The following is a 19794-nucleotide window of genomic DNA, read 5'->3' on the forward strand; positions in this document are numbered from 1 at the left end:
CCTTTACTGACTACGGTAATTCGTGTGCAATAGAATTAACAAACAGCAGCAGAGCCGCTTACAACTTTTGCAGAATACAGCTGCCCGTAATGATATATGGCTTGGGAAAATTTAATGAAGCCAGCCCTTTATTGAAGCAATTTAAATTGGTTAAGAATAGATACACGAATTAAATTTAAAATTGCATATTTAGTTCATAAAAGTGTATATGAGCAGAATTCGATTATGGTAGGCCAATTGTTACCGCCTTTAGGGATTAGAGGAGCTCAAAAATATAATCTTAGATATACCTATTGTAAAGAACCTGAAGCTAAAATCAGTTTGAGAGCACTCTTTCTCCTTCCAGGGTCCTAAGGTTTGGAAATCTATTCTAAAAGGTGTTATTTTTTTCTCTACAAAATGTTATTCTTGTCTGTCTATGACATCTCTCTTAATGTAAACCACTTTGAAGACATAATTAAAGACGGTATAGAAGTATCAATATAGTATAGTATAGTAATGAGACACATTTGCATGCAGTGGAGGCAGTCATGCAGATCTCTCTCATGAATATTCAATGTGGATATCTTGAAACCCTGACTGGCTGAAGTGCCTCCAGGACCAGGTTTGGGAATCACTGCACTAAAGGATATACCTTTAGCTTTGACTGCCTAGATTGGCTATCAGCCAATAAGGAAGTTCCAGCTCTGACTGCATATGTTGGCAATCGGCCAATGGGGAAGTCCATAACCATGTAAGGGAAATACCTGTATTCTGGCACATAGCACTGTAGAAAAAAGGGAGCCTCTTCCTGACCAGGTAGGGGAGGAGAGTGGAAACTTGCCTTCAGGCACATAGGATCATACTGTACTGATGCTGTGGGGTGATCTATGGCATAGCAGTGCTAAACCTGGATCAAGGCATGACAGCAGCAGCAACACTCGGGTATCTATGAAAATGTGATGCTGGAAGATCTTGCTATGTTGCCTAATGGTCAGCAGTGGGTTGAGATCCTTTGAACCACGGTCAATTCCCTCTGCATCTCCTTGTGACTCTGGGCAAGTCACTTAGCCCTCCATTGACCCAGGTATAATATACTATATTGTGAGCCCATTAGGGACATTTTCAATATCTGAAACAAGAAAATAGTAAACCACTTAGGTCTAGGCTGTGTGTAAATACTGAAGAAAAAAAATAATAGTATGCATAAATGTGGGCCTAGCCAGTATTTTTTCTCCTTTTAATGTTGGGGTATTTCCATAGTATGAAATGAACAATGTGATTACATGTTTTTGCCTTTTAGTTCACATTTTTCTTAATGGATAGTTGTGCTCAAGAGAAAATATTTCTCTTTTATGTATTTTGGTTTGGTTGTAAATTGTAGAACGGAAGCTCCATCGTTTGGGTTTACTAAAGAATCATCCTTTTGAAATACAGTATTTTCAGAGCAACCTGCAGGCAGGGCAGGTAGTTGATGACCATGTGCCATTTTTACGAAGAGGTAGGTAATTTTGTAATGTTTTTAAAAGCTTATAGTGTTTTATAACTTATACATATATGACATAGCTTTGCAGCTAGTGGTGATGCAAAGTATAATGAAAAATCACAGTAATTACTATCAAGTAGATGATAGCATGGTTCTGCTTGGCTAGCACCTGTCATGTGCATTCTGTCCTGGATGTTAGCTTGCCCCACCTGCTTTTTGCTGCTATTCCAGAAGGTTCCTCAACTTCTTTTAACTTCTCTGCTTTGGCTGTTCACCCCACCACCACCAGGTATCGCATCTAATCAGACTATACAGACTAAAAATTTAAGACTGTATTTCGATTAAAATTTTAAATCATGCAATTAAAGGCAGGGACATAGCCAACAGTGCATTGGAGGGGGACAGGAGCATTGGGGGGAACAACTGGGGGGAATGGGGGCCATACATTCTTCTCCCTCCCCCCATCACATTAGTATCATACCTTTGTTGGTGGGGATGCCGAAGCCCCGCCCATGGAAGAGATCCAGTGCCAAATCCGCCCCTTCCTCCTAGCGAGGAGTCAGCGGGGTGCCTCCAGCTGCCGTTGCCAGCACTCCCTGAGCATGCTCAATTCATGCATGAACTGACTATGCTTGGGAAGTGCAAGCATTGGTGGCTGGAGGCACCCCATTGACTTCCTCGCTCCTGAGGCAGTAACGACCAGATGATCAAAAGCCCTGCGCTGTTCCAAACAGCGCCCTAAAAATAGCGCCGGGACAGTGCAGGGCTTTTCTGCATCGATGATCAAAGATAATGCATGCAAATCTAAGCAGCGCTATTATCTTTGATCATCATGTTTAAAGTGCGGGAGAATTGTGCCGAGCATGCGCTCAGCACAATCCTCCTGCACTTGTTTGACAGGTCTGGGCTGTCAAAAGCCCAAACCTGTCAAACAGCCTGCCGAGGGGGGGGAGGTTCGGGCCTCAGCAGGCTGTTTGACAGGTTTGGGCTTTTGACAGCCCAGACCTGTCAAACAAGTGCAGGAGGATGCGCTCAGCACAATTCTCCCGCACTTTAAACATGATGATCAAAGATAATAGCCCTGCTTAGATTTGCATTCATTATCTTTGATCATCGATGCAGAAAAGCCCTGCGCTGTCCCGGCGCTATTTTTAGGGCGCTGTTTGGAACAGCGCAGGGCTTTTGATCATCTGGTCGTAAGAGAGGAAGGGGGTGACTCAGGCAGTGGATATCTTTGGCTGGCTGGGATTCAGCTACCCCACCAGCCATTCAACAGGTACTGCAGCTTTGGAAGGGCTTGAGCCAAACGTGGGGGTCCCAGAACTCCAAGCCCCCCCCCCCGGCTGTGCCACTGATTAAAGGCCCAGTATCTTCCTTTTTCCTGTCTCCAGGTCCAGCTTTCTCTCCCTCCCTTCCCCCCTTTATCTTCTCTGTCTCTTCCCTTTCTTCCCTCTCTCGCAAACCCCCTTCTCGCCGAGTCCAACACCTCTTCATTTCTTCCTTTCTTCTACCTTCTCCACCCCAAGTCCACTATCTCTATCTCTCTCTCCCCCTCCCTCCCTGCTTTCTTCCTCAGTTCAGCTCTCTGTATTTCTCCCCCCGTCCCCATGCACAGTCCAGCATCTTCCCTTCCCTTTTGGCCCTGACAACAGTTCTCTCTCAATTACCTCTCACCCCACGTACGGTCTGGCATCTCCTCCTCTTTTGGCCCTGCCCACAGTTTTCTCTCATTCCCCCCCCCCCCCCCAACGATCCGGCACTCTCTTCCTCCCTTCCCGGACCTGACTGCATCTCTCTATCAAGTCCCTTCTCCCTTCACACCCTCACCTTTCATGTTTTTCTCTTTCAACCTTCTTCTTCCTTTGTCATCGTCACTCTACCTTCTTGTTCCCTTTACGCTCCTCCTTGCCATGCCTCTTTTATCTCTCCCCTTGTCCCTTTCACACTCTGCCTACTTATCCCTGTTACATCTCTAGTTTTCACTCTACACCTCTTCGCTCACCCTGGGTTCTTTTTCTCCCATTCCTCCATCATCCCATATCCTCTCTTTTATCTCCTGTCCCCTAATGCCAGGTTATTTTCCTTCCTCATTTGATCCCCAGAAACCTCTCCCCACATGGTTGTCTCCCCTTCCTCTCACCATCAAAAAGCTCTCCTTCCACCCTATTCCCTTTCTCCTCTGCCCCAGTCAGGTGCTTTCTGCCTCCCACAATGTAAGATTCAGATTGACCTTCATGCCTTCGCCCATTTATGGGGCCTGTAGAAGAAGCTTTAAGTTTCTCAGCTGCATGTTTCAGGGGTCTTTACATAGTTTGTCAATTCTATCCTTGGTGATGACACTCTCACTATACAACTTGAGGTGTTTAAATAACTCCTGTTAGTCACACTCCTTGGCCTACTCTAATACTGGCATTAACTTATAGGGGGATGTTCAAAAGATTTGTGGTAGAGTTCCCTCTACTGCAGATCCAGTGCAGGAAAAACAGCGTGGCATACTCATAGTAATGAGCATGCACAATTCATGCCACATTAAAGTCATGGCTGTAATTTGCTGCTATTACTCTGGGCTAAATTTCCTGTCAGTGCCTGAGCGTTGATTGCCTCAGACACTGACAGAAAATTTTAAAAAACAACAAAATGATGCATGCTGCAGCATGTCATGACCCCTTCCTCCCAACCCCTTCCTTGAGCCCCCACCCTCCCCCCAACGAAACCTATAAAATCCCCAGTGGTCCACTGGACCTACTCCGCTTTCCCCCTGGTGGGACTCTAGCCTGACCTGACCCAGCAGACCCTGGCCAGGCCGAGCCCAGCCTCCTAGTCATCACTGGCCCTTGTGGTCTAGTGTAAACCTGTCCCCCAAACTCCTCCACTTACCTTGGCGTAGAAGGCAAGTGGGATGCCTACTCCTCCTGCCTCTGGGCCTGCCCTCTTCAAAATGTTGACACCCTGCCCCTGCCTGGTGCATTCTGGGGGAAGGAGGCTTGGGCACACTTTTGGGGAAGCCCATCCGTGGCATGGTGGTTGGGTTGGTGGGAGAGAAGGGGTGCCATTAGACACCTGTTCTCTCAACCAATCCTCAGCACTGCCCCGGTCCTGGCATTATTTGTTTCCGGTGGTAAATGCACCTGAGAGCTTTTTTTTTTTTTAAGCATTGCTGCGGGGTACTAAATGATTGCTAATGGTTTCAGCGCCGGAGCTGAAACCATTAGAGCATTCTGTACACCCTAACACCAGCGCTAATTGCCTGTAGCACAGGCGTTAGGTTCTGAGCATCGGTCCATTAGACAACACAGCATTTTCCTTATAAGTTTTTCTGTTCTTCTACAGCTTCACATCCCTTTCGTGGTCATTTATTCACACTTCATACTTGCAGAATGGGAGTCATTTACTTTATGTTCTCTGCTTCGGGGCCCATGTTATTCCTGTGGGCTCTGTGGCAGGTATTGCGGAATAACTGATGCTCGCACGTGCTTACCATTAGTAAATGATCCTCTATATGCATTTTTGTATATGCATGCAAATATTTTCATATGTCCTCATCAAACTGCTCAGTGAGTATACATCCATTATGGGAATATCAAAAAAAAATGCATAGTACTAACCATTTCTTGCAGCTGCTGACTCTATACACAAGAGATGTTCAGCTCAGTATTCAAGACTCCATGGTCAACGTTTCATTTAAACGCCAGCCATGACTTTTGAAGTTTTACCTGATTTTGGTGCTGAATATCTGGGTATACCAGTGACTGCAGCTCTTTTCTGGATAGTGGTGCTGAATGTCTCCAGTCTCCATATAATTCCCGGTTCTGCTCATTATCTCAGTATTATCCATGCATGGCCCTGGTCAGCAGGACCTATCCCATTATTGAACCACACCATCCCGTCTTCACTGGATACCAGATAATCACTCACTAAAACATCAGAAACACTCTTCCCAATTGTAAGTACCAAGTCATATATAGCCCCCTCCTACGTGGGTTCCAGTTTTTGGAACCGTTCTCCCTGTAGAGAATCTCCGTACTTCTAGACAGCTGTACAACAGGGACGCCCCAGTCAACATCCAACATGCCTGGTTTGGCTCGAACTGTGCACCCTTCCTGATACCTACCTTTGTCTTGTTTTAGTGTGAATATTTACTTTCCTGTCCAATGATTGTATTTCTTTTCCGGAAGTTGTTTTAGTCTGTAATCTGCTTTGCTCTGCACAGTTTCAGCAGTATAGTAAATATGAAATAATGGTAACGATGAAGATAAAATCACATATCAGTAGTACTTCCCTTTTCATAGCTATTTTGTGAATATGTTCAATTAAATCTCGTCTTTTTCTGTGCCTGTGAAGGAAGTCTATATATCATACCATTGCAAATAGATGTTCCATTCTTTCTTTCTAAATTAACTCACACTGCCTTCTCTTACCTGTTAAGTCTTGTAATTCCATTGCTTAATATATTAAAATATATATAGGAACAATATATAATAACATAGGAAAGGGAATGGATTTAGTTAATGCCTTTATCAGAAGTTTAAGGTGAATTACATTGAGGAACAATAGACCTTTCTCCTATCCTCATACGGCTTACAAGTGAGGTGTGCACCTGAGTCAATAGATGGATGTGAGTTGCCTCAAGACGTCTTGGTGTTTTTGGCCTTGGAAGCAGAGTTTCAGTGCTGGAGTGCTTCCTGCATTACTGGCTGGATTGCTTCTTACAGATCTTGTTCTTCTACCCCTGTGTTTAAACACCGGTGGGTATTGGCTGTGTTTTCTGGCTAGCTGTCACTAAGTCCAAACACAGTCCTGTCTTGCCTCCCTTCAAGGGCTTCATATCCTCAGAAACTAGTATATCTTTGAGGTTCTTGAATTGAAACGTGAAGGTTTTTTGTTTTCTAGAGTTTTCTTTCAATACTTGTTTAAGCATCAGGGAACTTGGCTATTTGCCCCTTTAGGGTTATGGTTGTCTCTATGGATATGGATTTGCTTATTGTGCCTTCAATATGATTCTTCACCTTGTTATTGAGATCGAGTTATCTAAGAACCTAAGAAATCAGATCCTTCTGGTACATCTGAATAACCTCAAGATCCTCAATTTTTCTGAATTTCTTGCTCCTCCAGCAAGTGGCAGCCCTCATCGTTCTCTTCTTCCTTTTCAGTTACATTCTTTCTATTTTATATGTGCCAGTTTGAGAAGACTGTATTGGACTGAATCTGTGCCAAGCTGGTTTCCATTATATCTTATTGAAATTCTGTCAGCTTGCATGCATCCAGCTCATTGTAGCCAAAAAATAGTGGACCCTTTTGATCTTTTCTTTTCTGTTACTGGTGCTAGGGTTGAACCCTAAAACTTTACAGCAGGTCCACAGCCTGTGGTTTTATAGTCTAATGCCTAGACATTCTCTATTTTATGCACCTTGTCTGGGGCTGACTTCTCCTTCATCTTTGTGGAACTGGAGGCTGTGCTCCGCTTTGTCCAATGCCTTACTTTCCAATATCCAACTGGTTGTTAGTGATGCTTCTAGTCTGCTGGAGGGTACAGCCCAATGCAGTGGAGGATGGCAATTTCTATGCAAAGAAACAAAAAAGACAAAATAACTATATGAAGTCTTTATTCTGTAACAAGAGATGGTCGGTTAACTCGAGCACTTTGTTCTCCTCCTAAGTGTCACACATAAACAGGTAGTGCATGAATGTTAACTTCTCACCCCTGTGCACAACTTTGAGTATTCTGTATGTTCTGTGCCTGCTTACTGCACTTCTATTCTTGTTGATTAATACCTGTTTCAAGTCAGCCATTTATGTTTTCATCTCTCCAGCCTCTAGTATTAGGTTGGTGGAATCATCTTCCTGCCTTACTCTGTTGTTATTTCATTGATTGTTCTGCTTTTCAGCTCACTTAAGCTCATGGTTGCCTCTAGCTGGAATGGAATTCAGCTCTTTCTTTGTTTCCTGTTTTGGATTGAGTCTACTATACCCTGTATGCAGAAGTTTTACCAATGCTCTGTTCTTTTTGGACTTAATTTTTGAAGACAACAGATGCTCATTATCTTCATTCAGTTTCAAAACCCATTTTTTTCCCATATGGCATTGACCTATGCATGTTATGTGAAGTAGCTCTTTAGATATATTCGTGTTTCTCATTTCACAGTTTAAACATCCTCTCTCCTGCACAACTTACTCAGGTTTTCTAGTGTTACCTGAGATTCCTTGAATGTACTTCACAAATTGGTCTTTGGAGATCGTCTGCTATTCTTCTAATACAAGGGTGGGCAACCTCGGTCCTTAAGGGTCGCAACCCAGTCGGGTTTTCAGGATTGCCCCAGTGAATATGCATGAGATCTATTTACATGCACTGCCGCCATTGTACGCAAATAGATCTCATGCATATTGTGACAGGTACAGGTCAGACTTTGTCACTTAGGTGCCAGGGGGTGGGGGGGGGGGAGGTGAGGAGGGAGCTCTGGCACCCTGTTTCCATTGTAAAACTGTACTAAACAAAAGAATTAACATTTCCCCTTTAAGGGAATGACAGGTACGTCATGGGAAAGAAGACTCATTTCCCTTTTAAGCTCAGTAAGGAAAGTTTTGCCCAGCTGTGAGAGTCTGAGAGGAGTAAGCTTCCTAACCTCTGGGAGAGAGAGAGGGGATAGGCTCAGCTATAGGTGGAGAGTTAATTAGCTGAGATGGGTGTAAAACCAAAAGACCTGTAAAAGAGCTCCTTGGAATTTAGCAGGGAGAAGGGGTCTGCAAGAGAAGATTATAAAGGACCAACTGCCTACGGCTGGAGAACAACCTGATCCTGGGAACATGGGGGATTGGTACCAGAAATTGTGAACATGAACAAGGTACTTACATTTAAGCTTTAACCATAGACTGTAAAGCTTGTTGTTTATCTGGACTAACAGCCAGGGGTGGAGGACAGGATCGTAAAACAAGGTTGACTGTTGTCCTGTCCAAGGGGTGGTGGCTGTTCAGCTGAGTTCTGCTACTCAGTCAAAAGGGCTCAGTATTCATGTTTTGCCATTTGGAAAAGAAGCTGTTTGAAGAGAGAAACCCCAACAAAGGTGATTAGAGAAGAGACCAAGGGAAGGCTCATTTGCATGAGATATCTGGGAAGAGGAGAGACAAATTTGCATATTCCCAAGCTCTCTACTCAAGCTGGTTTCTTGTTGAAGTAGAGGAGTCAGAAGGCTCTAGAATCAAGAAAGACTTGTTTCATACCCACAGAAAGAGAGTGCTGGATGGAAGGAGGTCCAGGTGAAGAATTCTGGGAAGTCACCTTGGGGGCACAAGGGACTGGCAAAGAGGACTAGTGCAGTAAAACCAGACAGTCTAAGTTCACTGACTCTGAGCACTTTCTTAAAATCTCTCACGGTTGCTTTGAAGGATTATTAAACATAGAAACATGACAGCAGATAAAGGCCATATGACCCATCCAGTCTGCCAATCCTCTGTAACCCCTAATTCTTCCTGTTCCTAAGCAATCCCATATGCTTATCCCATGCCTTTTAAAATTCTGGAACAGTTCTCGAGTCCACCACCTCCACCGGGAGGCCATTCCACGCCTCCACCACCCTTTCTGTGAAATAATACTTCCTTAGGTTACTCCTAAGCCTATTCCCTCTTATCTTTGTCATATGCCTCCTCATTCCAGAGCTCTCCTTCATTTGAAAAAAGGCTCTCTTCCTGTACATAAATGCCTTGAGATATTTAAACATCTCTACCATGTCTCCTCTCTTCCAGCGTATACATGTTGAGGTTCATAAGCCTTTCCCTATAATTTTTGCATTCAAGACTGCTTACTAATTTCGTAGCCGTCCTCTGGACCGGACTCCATCCTGTTTATATCTTTCCTTAGGTGCGGTCTCCAGAACTGCACGCAGTACGCCAAATGAGGCCTCACCAGAGACTTATACAACGGCACTATCACCTTTTTTCCTGCTGGTCATGCCTCTCTTTATGCACCCAATCATCCTTGTGGCTTTGGCTGTCATTTTTTCTACCTGTTTGAAAGCTTTAAGGTCGTCCGACACAATCACCCCCAAGTCCCGCTCTTCCTTCGCACACTGAAGCACTACACCCCTATACTGTACCGTTCCCTCAGATTTTTGTGACCCAAGTGCATGACCCTGCATTTTTTGGGATTAAACCTTAGTTGTCAAATATCGGGTCCATTCCTCTAGCTTCGCTAGGTCCTTCCTCATGTCATTCACACCCTCCAGGGTGTCCACCCTGTTGCAGAGTTTAGTATCATCTGCAAAGAGACAAACCTTACCAGACAGCCCTTCCGCAATATCGCTCACAAAGACGTTAAAAAGCTCCGGCCCTAGGACCGATCTAGGGTTTGTCACAGTGGGTGATGCAGGTCACTCTTGGCTAAAGGGCGTTATCACAATATTTATTGGGGAAATCCTGAAAACCCAACTAGGTTGAGGGCTGAAGTTACCCACCCTTGCTCTAGTACTTCCAATTAACTGTTCATGCTGTACTAGGTCTATTATAGCTTGTGGTCTTACTCCCTTTAGAAGATGACTTGTTTGGATTTTCAGAAGTTAGATCCTTTCTATTGAGCTCTTCCTTTGGGAGTTCCATCAGCCCAGCTCTTCAGGAGATATTCTTCCTAACTCCTTTCTCTGGAAGTATCCTCTCTTTGCCTTTGGGATTTCTGAGCACCTTAAGTTCCTCTTTCGTCAGTCTCCAGCAATCAGCTGTAATGGATTCTTCCTCATCATTGATAGAAATGGTCTGTGGTTCATACTCAGGTAGAGGATTAGCCTCCTTAGTCTGTGGCTATTAATGTGGTTGGTTGGTTGTGCCCTTCAAAAGGGTTTTTTAAAGAGTAAGTTGACACTTTAGTTGATGAAACATGTGACCCGGCTTGGCCACTGTTTGGAAATAGGACTGGACTAGATGAACCATTGGTCTGACCCAGTATGGCTAGTCTTGTGTTATAGATCCTTATAAAGAGACTAAAGTATCTGCTATCATTTACTATATTACAATATCGATATGTAAAGTGGCTTTCAAACGTCAACTGCTGGGTCTAAAATGTGCATCAAACAAAGTAGACTATATAGCTATCTGTTACCTTCTCACTAATGCATGAAAATATTCTAATGGGAGGAAAAGGTCTCATAAATCACAGGGATTTATCACTGAATAGTGATTTAGGTATAAATCAATCCCTTCTCGTGATTGTAAATAATCATAGACCAAAAAACCTCCTCCTTCCTTAATGTGTGCTATTGTGCATAACAAACTAAAACATGGAAAAATATTTTTTCTTTTTACTGTTCTCTTTTTTTATTACTATATTCTTATCTTATTATACCCATATAATCCCATGTGACCAACAGATCAGCAAGAGCCAATATTGTTCCACTTATCTTTAAAGCTCAGACGGTCCCATTAAACGAGTTGTCTGGGTTGATAGTATTTTACAAAATGGCGACTGGTTCAGAACTGACAGAAAAGAGCCCTGCACTCAAACTAAGACAGTTGGTGAGCTCAAACTAGCTTTTGTGACTCAGATTTATTGATTATTTATTATTCGGATTTTGTCTCACACCTTTTTCTGTTATAGTTCAAGGCAAGTTACATTCAGGTACAGTATTTGCTCTTTGGTCTTAAACCTCAGAGGGGTAATTCTCTATAGACACCTAAAGTTGGGCACAGGATGATATGTGCAGAGTTCACATTCTTTATTGACAATCATGTGCATAATAGCCATTACAGAATACTAGCATAAGTTGTAATTTATACATCAACATTTAGGTGCGACCCCATACACCATGTGAATGGGTGCTGTTATGTCTGCAGCTAAATGTCACAGTTGCATGTAAAACTGTCAGTTATAGCGTATCAGTGCAGGACACACTCCTATAAAGCACGGCACCTAACTTCAATCATGCAATTCTGAAAAGGCGGTGTAGAATTTACTTGAAGTATCTAAGCTGAGTACCGGCATTTACATTTGCTTTTAGCAGGCATAAGTACAGCATCCAAAAGCTAGGTGTAGGATGTGCAACAAATGCTATTCTACCTTTTGAACCTCATCGGCATACTCCTTTTCGAGAATAGCGCGTAGCGCAAAACTTTTCAGTGGTGAATTTTCAATGTCATTTATTGAATTCTCTCTAAAGTGTAAACTTTTGCATGCATGAGGGGGAGAATACCAACAGTAGCCTCTGGCAGACCATGTGAATGCTGCCCACAAAGTATGCACCATCACATCTAGGCACATAGTTACAGAATACTACTTAGCCAGAAACTGTTCACATACTCATGTAGAATGTCAAGAATACTGGCATTTACATGCATTCTTGCCACCTAAAACTAGGGAACTGTGATATAAGCAAATATTTAAAGTAGGGAATGGTAGTCGGTCATGAACATGATACTCAAATGGAATCGACAAGAGTTCCCATATCTAATTCTGTATTCCTTGAACAGGTGTTCCAGTTCTACATCTTATCGCATATCCTTTCCCTGAAGTGTGGCACACCATGGAGGACAACGAAGAAAATCTTGACTCTTCGACTATTGACAATCTCAATAAAATCATGCATGTGTTTGTGCTGGAATATCTCAATCTGTAATTTCTATGTGCTTTAGCACTATTCATAATAAAAGTTTCAGCTGTGTTAAATATCTCTGCTAGAAATCAGTGTCCCATAGCTTTGATTTATTCATCACCATAGCCAAATCAGAATGGTCCATGACATAATGATTAGGCCTATAATCTGTCAAACTAGTATGAGTATTGCTGAATAATTAACTGCTATGCAAATTTGCTCATGCTTATTAGGAAGAGTGTGCAGAACAGCATTGCACATGCTCAGATGGGTGCATATAAAATCACACCAAAGGCATTTGTTAAACCACATATTACAGTGAACTCACGAAATAGTCAAAATTTCACAATAACTAATTCAATTAATATATAATTAAAACAAGGATAAAGACCTCTGTTATAGGTCACAGCAACTCAGGAAGAGGCAGAAAGTGGCATTTGCACATCCTTGTGCAGGGTTTCTCACATCCTAAGGCCATTGTTGCTATATCCATAAAATGTATGTTGCCATTAGTAAAAAAAATTACCATGTGAGCACATACCACCACACATTTTGTAGGCAGTAAGGGCTCATGCGGTAATCCTGTGCTAACCGTTTGGCATGCAGTACGGCAGTGTGATTAGCACAGGAATGCCCAATGACCTGCCTCCTCCCAAAAAATAGAAAGATTTTGAGTTCATGATTAGCACGAGTTAAAATGGCACTTACTGCAGGACACCTGAGCGTGTCCTGCAATACCCCATTATAAGCTGCGTTAGGGCCTGAAGGTTGTAAAGTGACTCTCCTGGTCTCTACAAGGTGTTAAAGTTGGCCCTGTATATCCAGAGGCTTAAACCTGGGGCTTCTTGTTACCAAGAATCGACTCTCATCCTTGATCCCATTCTTTATTTAATACAATTGATGACAAGATAAACAACTCAATCAGTTACATTTGCCTGAGATGGATTAGGATTCTGTACATACAGACTGAGTCTGTGATCAGCTCCTCGCCAGAAGGGAGAACTGACAGTGACTGGTGCTTGAAATATGGAAACACAGCACTAACAGTACCACAGCAGCCACACAGTGGTAACAGCAATCTGCCTTCTGAAGAAATAATATTCATGCAGCTAGAAGAATGAGGCACTTAGCTTAATCATGTAACATACATAGTAACAGTAAATGACGGCAGATAAAGACCTGTATGGTCCAGCCAGTCTGCCCAACAAAATAAACTCATTTATGTGGTATGTGATACTTTATATATGTACCCGAGTGATTTGTCCTTGCCTTTCTCAGGGCACAGACTGTAAGAAGTCTGCCCAGCACTGTTCTTGTACTAAGTTCTGAAGTTAACTTCAAAGCCCCATAAAATTTACACTCCAGCCCATCCCTCTTTTCAGTCACGATCCCAAGTCCTTTATATTTAATTGGATTGTTTATTGAAGAAGTCAAGTGAAGTGCATGAGATTGAAAATCAAAAGTTTAAAATTAGAAAGGTGTTTTAGCAAATGAATGGTCTGAATCATGTGGTATGTTGCATTTGCTGATAAATGAAGCAACATTTGATTGTGGAAACTAGAGAATGACACGGGAGCAGGTAATCGCAGTAAACTGCAGTAATCCGCAGTAAAACGCAGGAATGGGGAAAATTTCAAAGTTTTACGCGGTGCAAAAAGAGGTTATTTCCCCGCCCCACAGGAGCAGTAATAACCCCTGCACCTTCGGTACAACAGACACCTACCCATGGGCGTAGTTTGGGGGGCATTGCCCCCCCCCCCCAACACAGGGCTGGTGCAACACTGCAGGCAGCTCTTCCCGGCGTCAACTCCTGGACAGGCTTCCTCTTCGTTCCTTCCTGCTTCCCCCCCCCCCCAACGCACGCACTTAAACCTTTTATTTTCCTCGCAGCAATGGCAGTGAAGTACACAACACAGTGGGCTCGCCTCCAGCCTTTCCCTTCCCTCACTCAGTGTCCCACCTTCTTGCGATGATGTATTTCCTGTTTCCACGAGGACGGGACACTGTGAGGAAGGGAAAGGCTGGAGGCGAGCCTGCTGTGTTGTGTGCTTCACTGCCATTGCAAGGAAAATAAAAGGTTTAAACGTGTGGGGGAGGGGGACAGGAAAACGGAGAGAAAGGCTGTCGGGGAGCTGAGGGGGGCAGGGAGAATCACTGGACATGGATGGGAGGGGGAGAGGAGATCACTGGACATGGAGAGGAGGGGAGGGCAGCGGGAGAAAAGAGATCACTGGACGTGGAGAGGAGAATTGCTGGACGTGGATAGATGAATGGAGGGGGGGATTAGCATATTTGCTGGATATGGGTGGGTGGAGGAGAGGGTAGGGAAGAATGTAGAGTCGCTGGACATGGATGGAGGGGAGGGCAGGGGAGAGAATTGCTGGACGTAGATGGATGAATGGGGGCAGGGGGATAGAGCAAATTTGCTGGATATGGTGGATGGAGAGGAGGCAGGGGAGAATGGAGAGTTGCTGGACATGGATGGATGAAGGGGAGGGAAGTCAGGAAGGAGATGCACATGGATGGAGGGGAGGGAAGAGAGGATAAATGTTGGACATGGATGGAGTGGAGGGCAGGGAAGAGAGAAATGTTGGACAAGGATGGAGGGAAGAAAGCAACACCAGACTTTGTGGAGGGGGAGAAGGAGGAAAAGTGACACCGGATCTTGGAGGGAAGGAAGAAGGGAGGGAGGGAGGGAGAGTGACACAACCTTGCAAGGGCGAAGAGGAAGGAAGGGCATGGGGTATAGGCCTTGGAAGCAAGGGAATGAAAGAGAGAAACGGATGCAGATGGAGACTGATAGGATGATGAGATCCAGTGGAGGGTACTTGAGGGCTAATAGGATGGGAATGAGGGCTAAGGAAGTGGGTTTAGGAGACTGGAAATTAAGTGAGAGACAGAGGGAGCAATGGTAAAAGCTAGTAGGTAGATGAGAAGTGAGAGAAAGGGGATAAACACAAATAAGACAGATGTAGAGAGGGAAAGGACAAAGCCAAGAGGAGAGAGAAGAAATGGAAACGCCAACGTGGAAAAGAATTTAGAGAAGATGGACACCTGGAAAAGAGACTGGGACCAGTCCAATTAGAAAAATAAAGTGCTTGGACAACAAAGGTAGAAAAGAAATATTTTTATTTAATACTTTGTAAGGACTGAGATATGCCTGCTTTGTGAAATGTACGTATTTCTATTTTTGTATTTTGCAGAGTGCAGGAGAAAATACATTTGTTTCTCTTTTACCAGTGCCTTACAACTTATTAGTAATGGCATGTGTGGTTTTCCATTTCTCATCATATGATGGGCAGATATTATAGCAAAGAGGACTGGAGGTCCAATTCATCCTCAATATTTTCAGCATCACTTTGGTCAATAGTGCCAAATATTTTTTTGGCTCCTCCCAAATGGCAACAAACATTAAGCGTAGTAGTCACTCAGTAAGGGCTAGATTCTATATGTATGGGCAACCTATCCAGGTCGGTTTGGACATTTCTTTTTCATCATGCCTGTGACACCTAAAACAATAGGAAACATTTCTGTATTTTTGTGCCACATTTTCTTGGTCTTGGGATTATATCTCTGGTACTTAAGGATTCTTCTCTCTCTCTCTCCACACAATTCACGGAGTAATTATCCTGGTTTTTCTCTTTTGTTTTCTTGCATTCAGCTTCTTATCTGTGGGGATGGACATGTCCCAGGTGATCATAACCTCCTTGTTCTATTATGATCTTCATCTCAATGCTTTACTGGTACAGTGGTGTCATGGAGTTATAATGTTCACTGAGTTATGAGACATGCCACCTTGATGTGTCTTTCCATTTAAAATTTTTTTGCAGCCAGCCATGAGACAAGTAACTGTTTCTAGCTCTTTCTGACAAAATCTACAAATGAATGAAGGTCCATCAAGCCAGCATCCTGTTTCCAACAGTAGCCAATCGAGGTTACCAGTACCTGGGCAAGATCCCAAAATAGTACATTTTATGCTGCTTATCCTAGAAATAAGCAGTGGATTTTCCCAAGTCCATTTTAGGAATGGCTTATCAACTTTTCTTTAGGAAGCTATCCAAACCTTTTTAAAACCCCACTAAGCTAACTGCTTTTACCACATTCTCTGGGCAACAAATTCCATGTTCCATGATTGGGATTTGGTAACTGGGTCTGAAGTGATCACACTCCCTCCTCTTGTTTCCAGTAAGGGAGGTGATGTGCTGCAGGTTATGTCATATCAGTTCAGCGTGTGATCCAGTAATTTTGGCCTGGCTGCAAGCTGACAACAGATGGGTAAGTGTGATCTTTGAAGGCCCAGCTAAAAGTAAAGCTGGGAAAGTTCCCCAGATTGAGCAGTGTGCATGGAATAAGAACTGGGCAGAGCTCCTGTATTGGTGGGATTGGCAACCTTTTAATTGACACTTTGTGGCAAAAATATATATGACACATACCAGGCCCTTTATTCCCTTTCCCTCTGATAGAGAAATGGGGAATTTGCAAAGGCTACATATCTACCCTCAGGCATGGCAGAGCTTATGCTTGGTTAATATTTCACACATGTTGGAGATCCTCTCTTCTCCACACCCACAGCAAGGGGAGTAATGGTAACAGCCTGCAGAACCGGCACCACTCCTCTACACAAATGAAGCTTCTCAAAGTGCCTTTAAGGCCAGTTCAGGCTTATGATGCATAAACCATTGCTGCAGCCTGAGAAAATTTAAGAAAAAATAGATAAAATTCCTGGTTGGCCCTGCATTGGCAGCATCCTCAAGATCCACTTTTGTTGAGCCCTTCTTATCCCTAATCTGTGTCCTTTCATGGAAGGAATCACAGGTTGACTTTAGAAACGTTTGAGGTGCTAGAGCATTCCACTATCTGTAGCCGGTTGAGGAGGCAGAGGGAGATTGCCTCCCCTTAAGGGATAGTGCTTCAATGGATAGATTGTTTGCTAGGGACAAGCTGGTTACCCCTAATTTTTAAGGCTTGAGGTTTGGGTAGCTCTCAGCTGGGCCATGAAAGACAGTAATGTGTAGAGGGATCCTATATTCCTAGGTGGTTATACCCCCCCCCCCCGAGTGCGTCTCAATACATCTGATATCTGGAGATGCATCTCTTAAGGCTGAAGTACCTGATTCTAGCCTTAAGGTTGCTGAGGGTGTTATCTTTTCCTGGTGAAGAGAAGGATAAAGGTGTTAGGTCACCAGGGGAGGATGGGTTTGTCCTTGTACCCAGGGCCGCTTTAACCACTATGGGGCCCTGAGCAAACTTTTATGGATCCCCCCCTCCCCAATGGCACAGCTTCCTTAGCCCCCTGCCAGCCAATCTGCTTTTTGCTGAAACAAATGCGGTATAAAGGCAGGAGATGCAGTCTAGGTCACGTGATGATGATTCTGCTTTTTCTGCACATTAAAAACAAAGTCCATGACAGAAGAGGCAGGACCAGCAGAGCCATCAGCTTTGCAGCCTATACAGCAGCTCCATACCTATACTGTTTTATTTATTTTTTGCTGGAAGCAGGTAGGCTGGTGGGGGAGGAACAGGAAGGAAGCTGCTGGAGCAGAAGGGAGGGGAGGAAAAATGCTAGACCAGAGTGCAGAGACACCAAAGGTGGCCCATCACAAAGATTGAAGGCTGATGAGTAAGATTTTTCTCCTGGTGCATTTGGGGTATAATTTGGCACAGTAGTGAAGGGATTGAATCGGTTTCTGTATCATGGCATGTTACATATTTTAAACTCAATTATTTCAACACTATACCACATACACATCTATGGAAACCAGTCAACTGTATTTAAAAACCCATCAAGAGGAAGTGTCTTATAAATTTAAACCTGATTAGAAAAAAGTCTGCTATAGCACCACCTCTACACACAACAGATCCTACATGTTCTAAACCCCATCTCATATTACAACAAAACTAAATTTATATTAATGTTTTGATGTAATCTCAGTATGGCCAACACAAAACCCTCCATTGTAAAACACAATGCAAAATTTGTGCAAAGCACACTCAGATACCATAACAGCACTAACTCCCAGGACACAAGAAGAACAAACTTATCCATGAAACAGCAGCACTATCAATATTAACCAAGCCTTAGACTACCTAGTGAAAAAAAACAAACAAACCAGGACTGCTACAGATATGTAAACAGAAACTGCATGCTAGCAGAATACTGCACCTTAGTCACAAGTACAAATTGCAAGCCAGGCCTTCAACCAATATGAAACAAGGGACCACACATCAGTATAGATATGAAGAAAAAAAAAAACCCAACCCACCTGAATTGGAACCTGAAATCAGACTTTGCATATCAGGCGACCCTCAGGGGGAGGAATGCTGGCTTCGGCCTAACCCCTGGTAAGCCTTTCCTCAGCTGAGAGGTACCCACCTCTACCACCGGCTGCCTTTCAGGTGCTGTGGAGGACTTGCAGCTCATCTGCATATCCTTACAGCCTTCTCCGGGGTGACACCCAGGTCCACCCCGATCCACTCAGGGCCTCCGCTCTAGGTGCCCAGCGCTCCCACCAGGTGCTGTGGAGGACTTGCAGCCCTTCTGCATTTCCTCATAGCTGTATCCGGGGTGACTCCAGTTCCACCCCGATCTTCCCAGGGCCTTCTCTCCAAGTGCCCAGAGTTCCCCAGGTGCTTTTTGGCTAGGATCAGGCGACCCTCAGGGGGAGGAATGCTGGCTTCGGCCTAACCCCTGGTAAGCCTTTCCTCAGCTGAGAGGTACCCACCTCTACCACCGGCTGCCTTTCAGGTGCTGTGGAGGACTTGCAGCTCATCTGCATATCCTTACAGCCTTCTCCGGGGTGACACCCAGGTCCACCCCGATCCACTCAGGGCCTCCGCTCTAGGTGCCCAGCGCTCCCACCAGGTGCTGTGGAGGACTTGCAGCCCTTCTGCATTTCCTCATAGCTGTATCCGGGGTGACTCCAGTTCCACCCCGATCTTCCCAGGGCCTTCTCTCCAAGTGCCCAGAGTTCCCCAGGTGCTTTTTGGCTAGGATCAGGCGACCCTCAGGGGGAGGAATGCTGGCTTCGGCCTAACCCCTGGTAAGCCTTTCCTCAGCTGAGAGGTACCCACCTCTACCACCGGCTGCCTTTCAGGTGCTGTGGAGGACTTGCAGCTCATCTGCATATCCTTACAGCCTTCTCCGGGGTGACACCCAGGTCCACCCCGATCCACTCAGGGCCTCCGCTCTAGGTGCCCAGCGCTCCCACCAGGTGCTGTGGAGGACTTGCAGCCCTTCTGCATTTCCTCATAGCTGTATCCGGGGTGACTCCAGTTCCACCCCGATCTTCCCAGGGCCTTCTCTCCAAGTGCCCAGAGTTCCCCAGGTGCTTTTTGGCTAGGATCAGGCGACCCTCAGGGGGAGGAATGCTGGCTTCGGCCTAACCCCTGGTAAGCCTTTCCTCAGCTGAGAGGTACCCACCTCTACCACCGGCTGCCTTTCAGGTGCTGTGGAGGACTTGCAGCTCATCTGCATATCCTTACAGCCTTCTCCGGGGTGACACCCAGGTCCACCCCGATCCACTCAGGGCCTCCGCTCTAGGTGCCCAGCGCTCCCACCAGGTGCTGTGGAGGACTTGCAGCCCTTCTGCATTTCCTCATAGCTGTATCCGGGGTGACTCCAGTTCCACCCCGATCTTCCCAGGGCCTTCTCTCCAAGTGCCCAGAGTTCCCCAGGTGCTTTTTGGCTAGGATCAGGCGACCCTCAGGGGGAGGAATGCTGGCTTCGGCCTAACCCCTGGTAAGCCTTTCCTCAGCTGAGAG

General features: G+C 44.7%; 1 long non-coding RNA gene across 1 annotated transcript; it reads left to right on the forward strand.

The window, feature by feature from the left end:
• Positions 1-1363: 1363 nt before the first annotated feature.
• On the forward strand, positions 1364-12122 carry LOC115467258. Its single transcript, XR_003941671.1, has 2 exons — positions 1364-1480; positions 11912-12122. It is a non-coding gene; the product is annotated as an uncharacterized LOC115467258 (long non-coding RNA).
• The last annotated feature ends 7672 nt before the right edge of the window (positions 12123-19794 follow it).

This window comes from Microcaecilia unicolor, chromosome 3, assembly GCF_901765095.1.
Source record: "Microcaecilia unicolor chromosome 3, aMicUni1.1, whole genome shotgun sequence".
Lineage (NCBI taxonomy): Eukaryota > Metazoa > Chordata > Amphibia > Gymnophiona > Siphonopidae > Microcaecilia > Microcaecilia unicolor.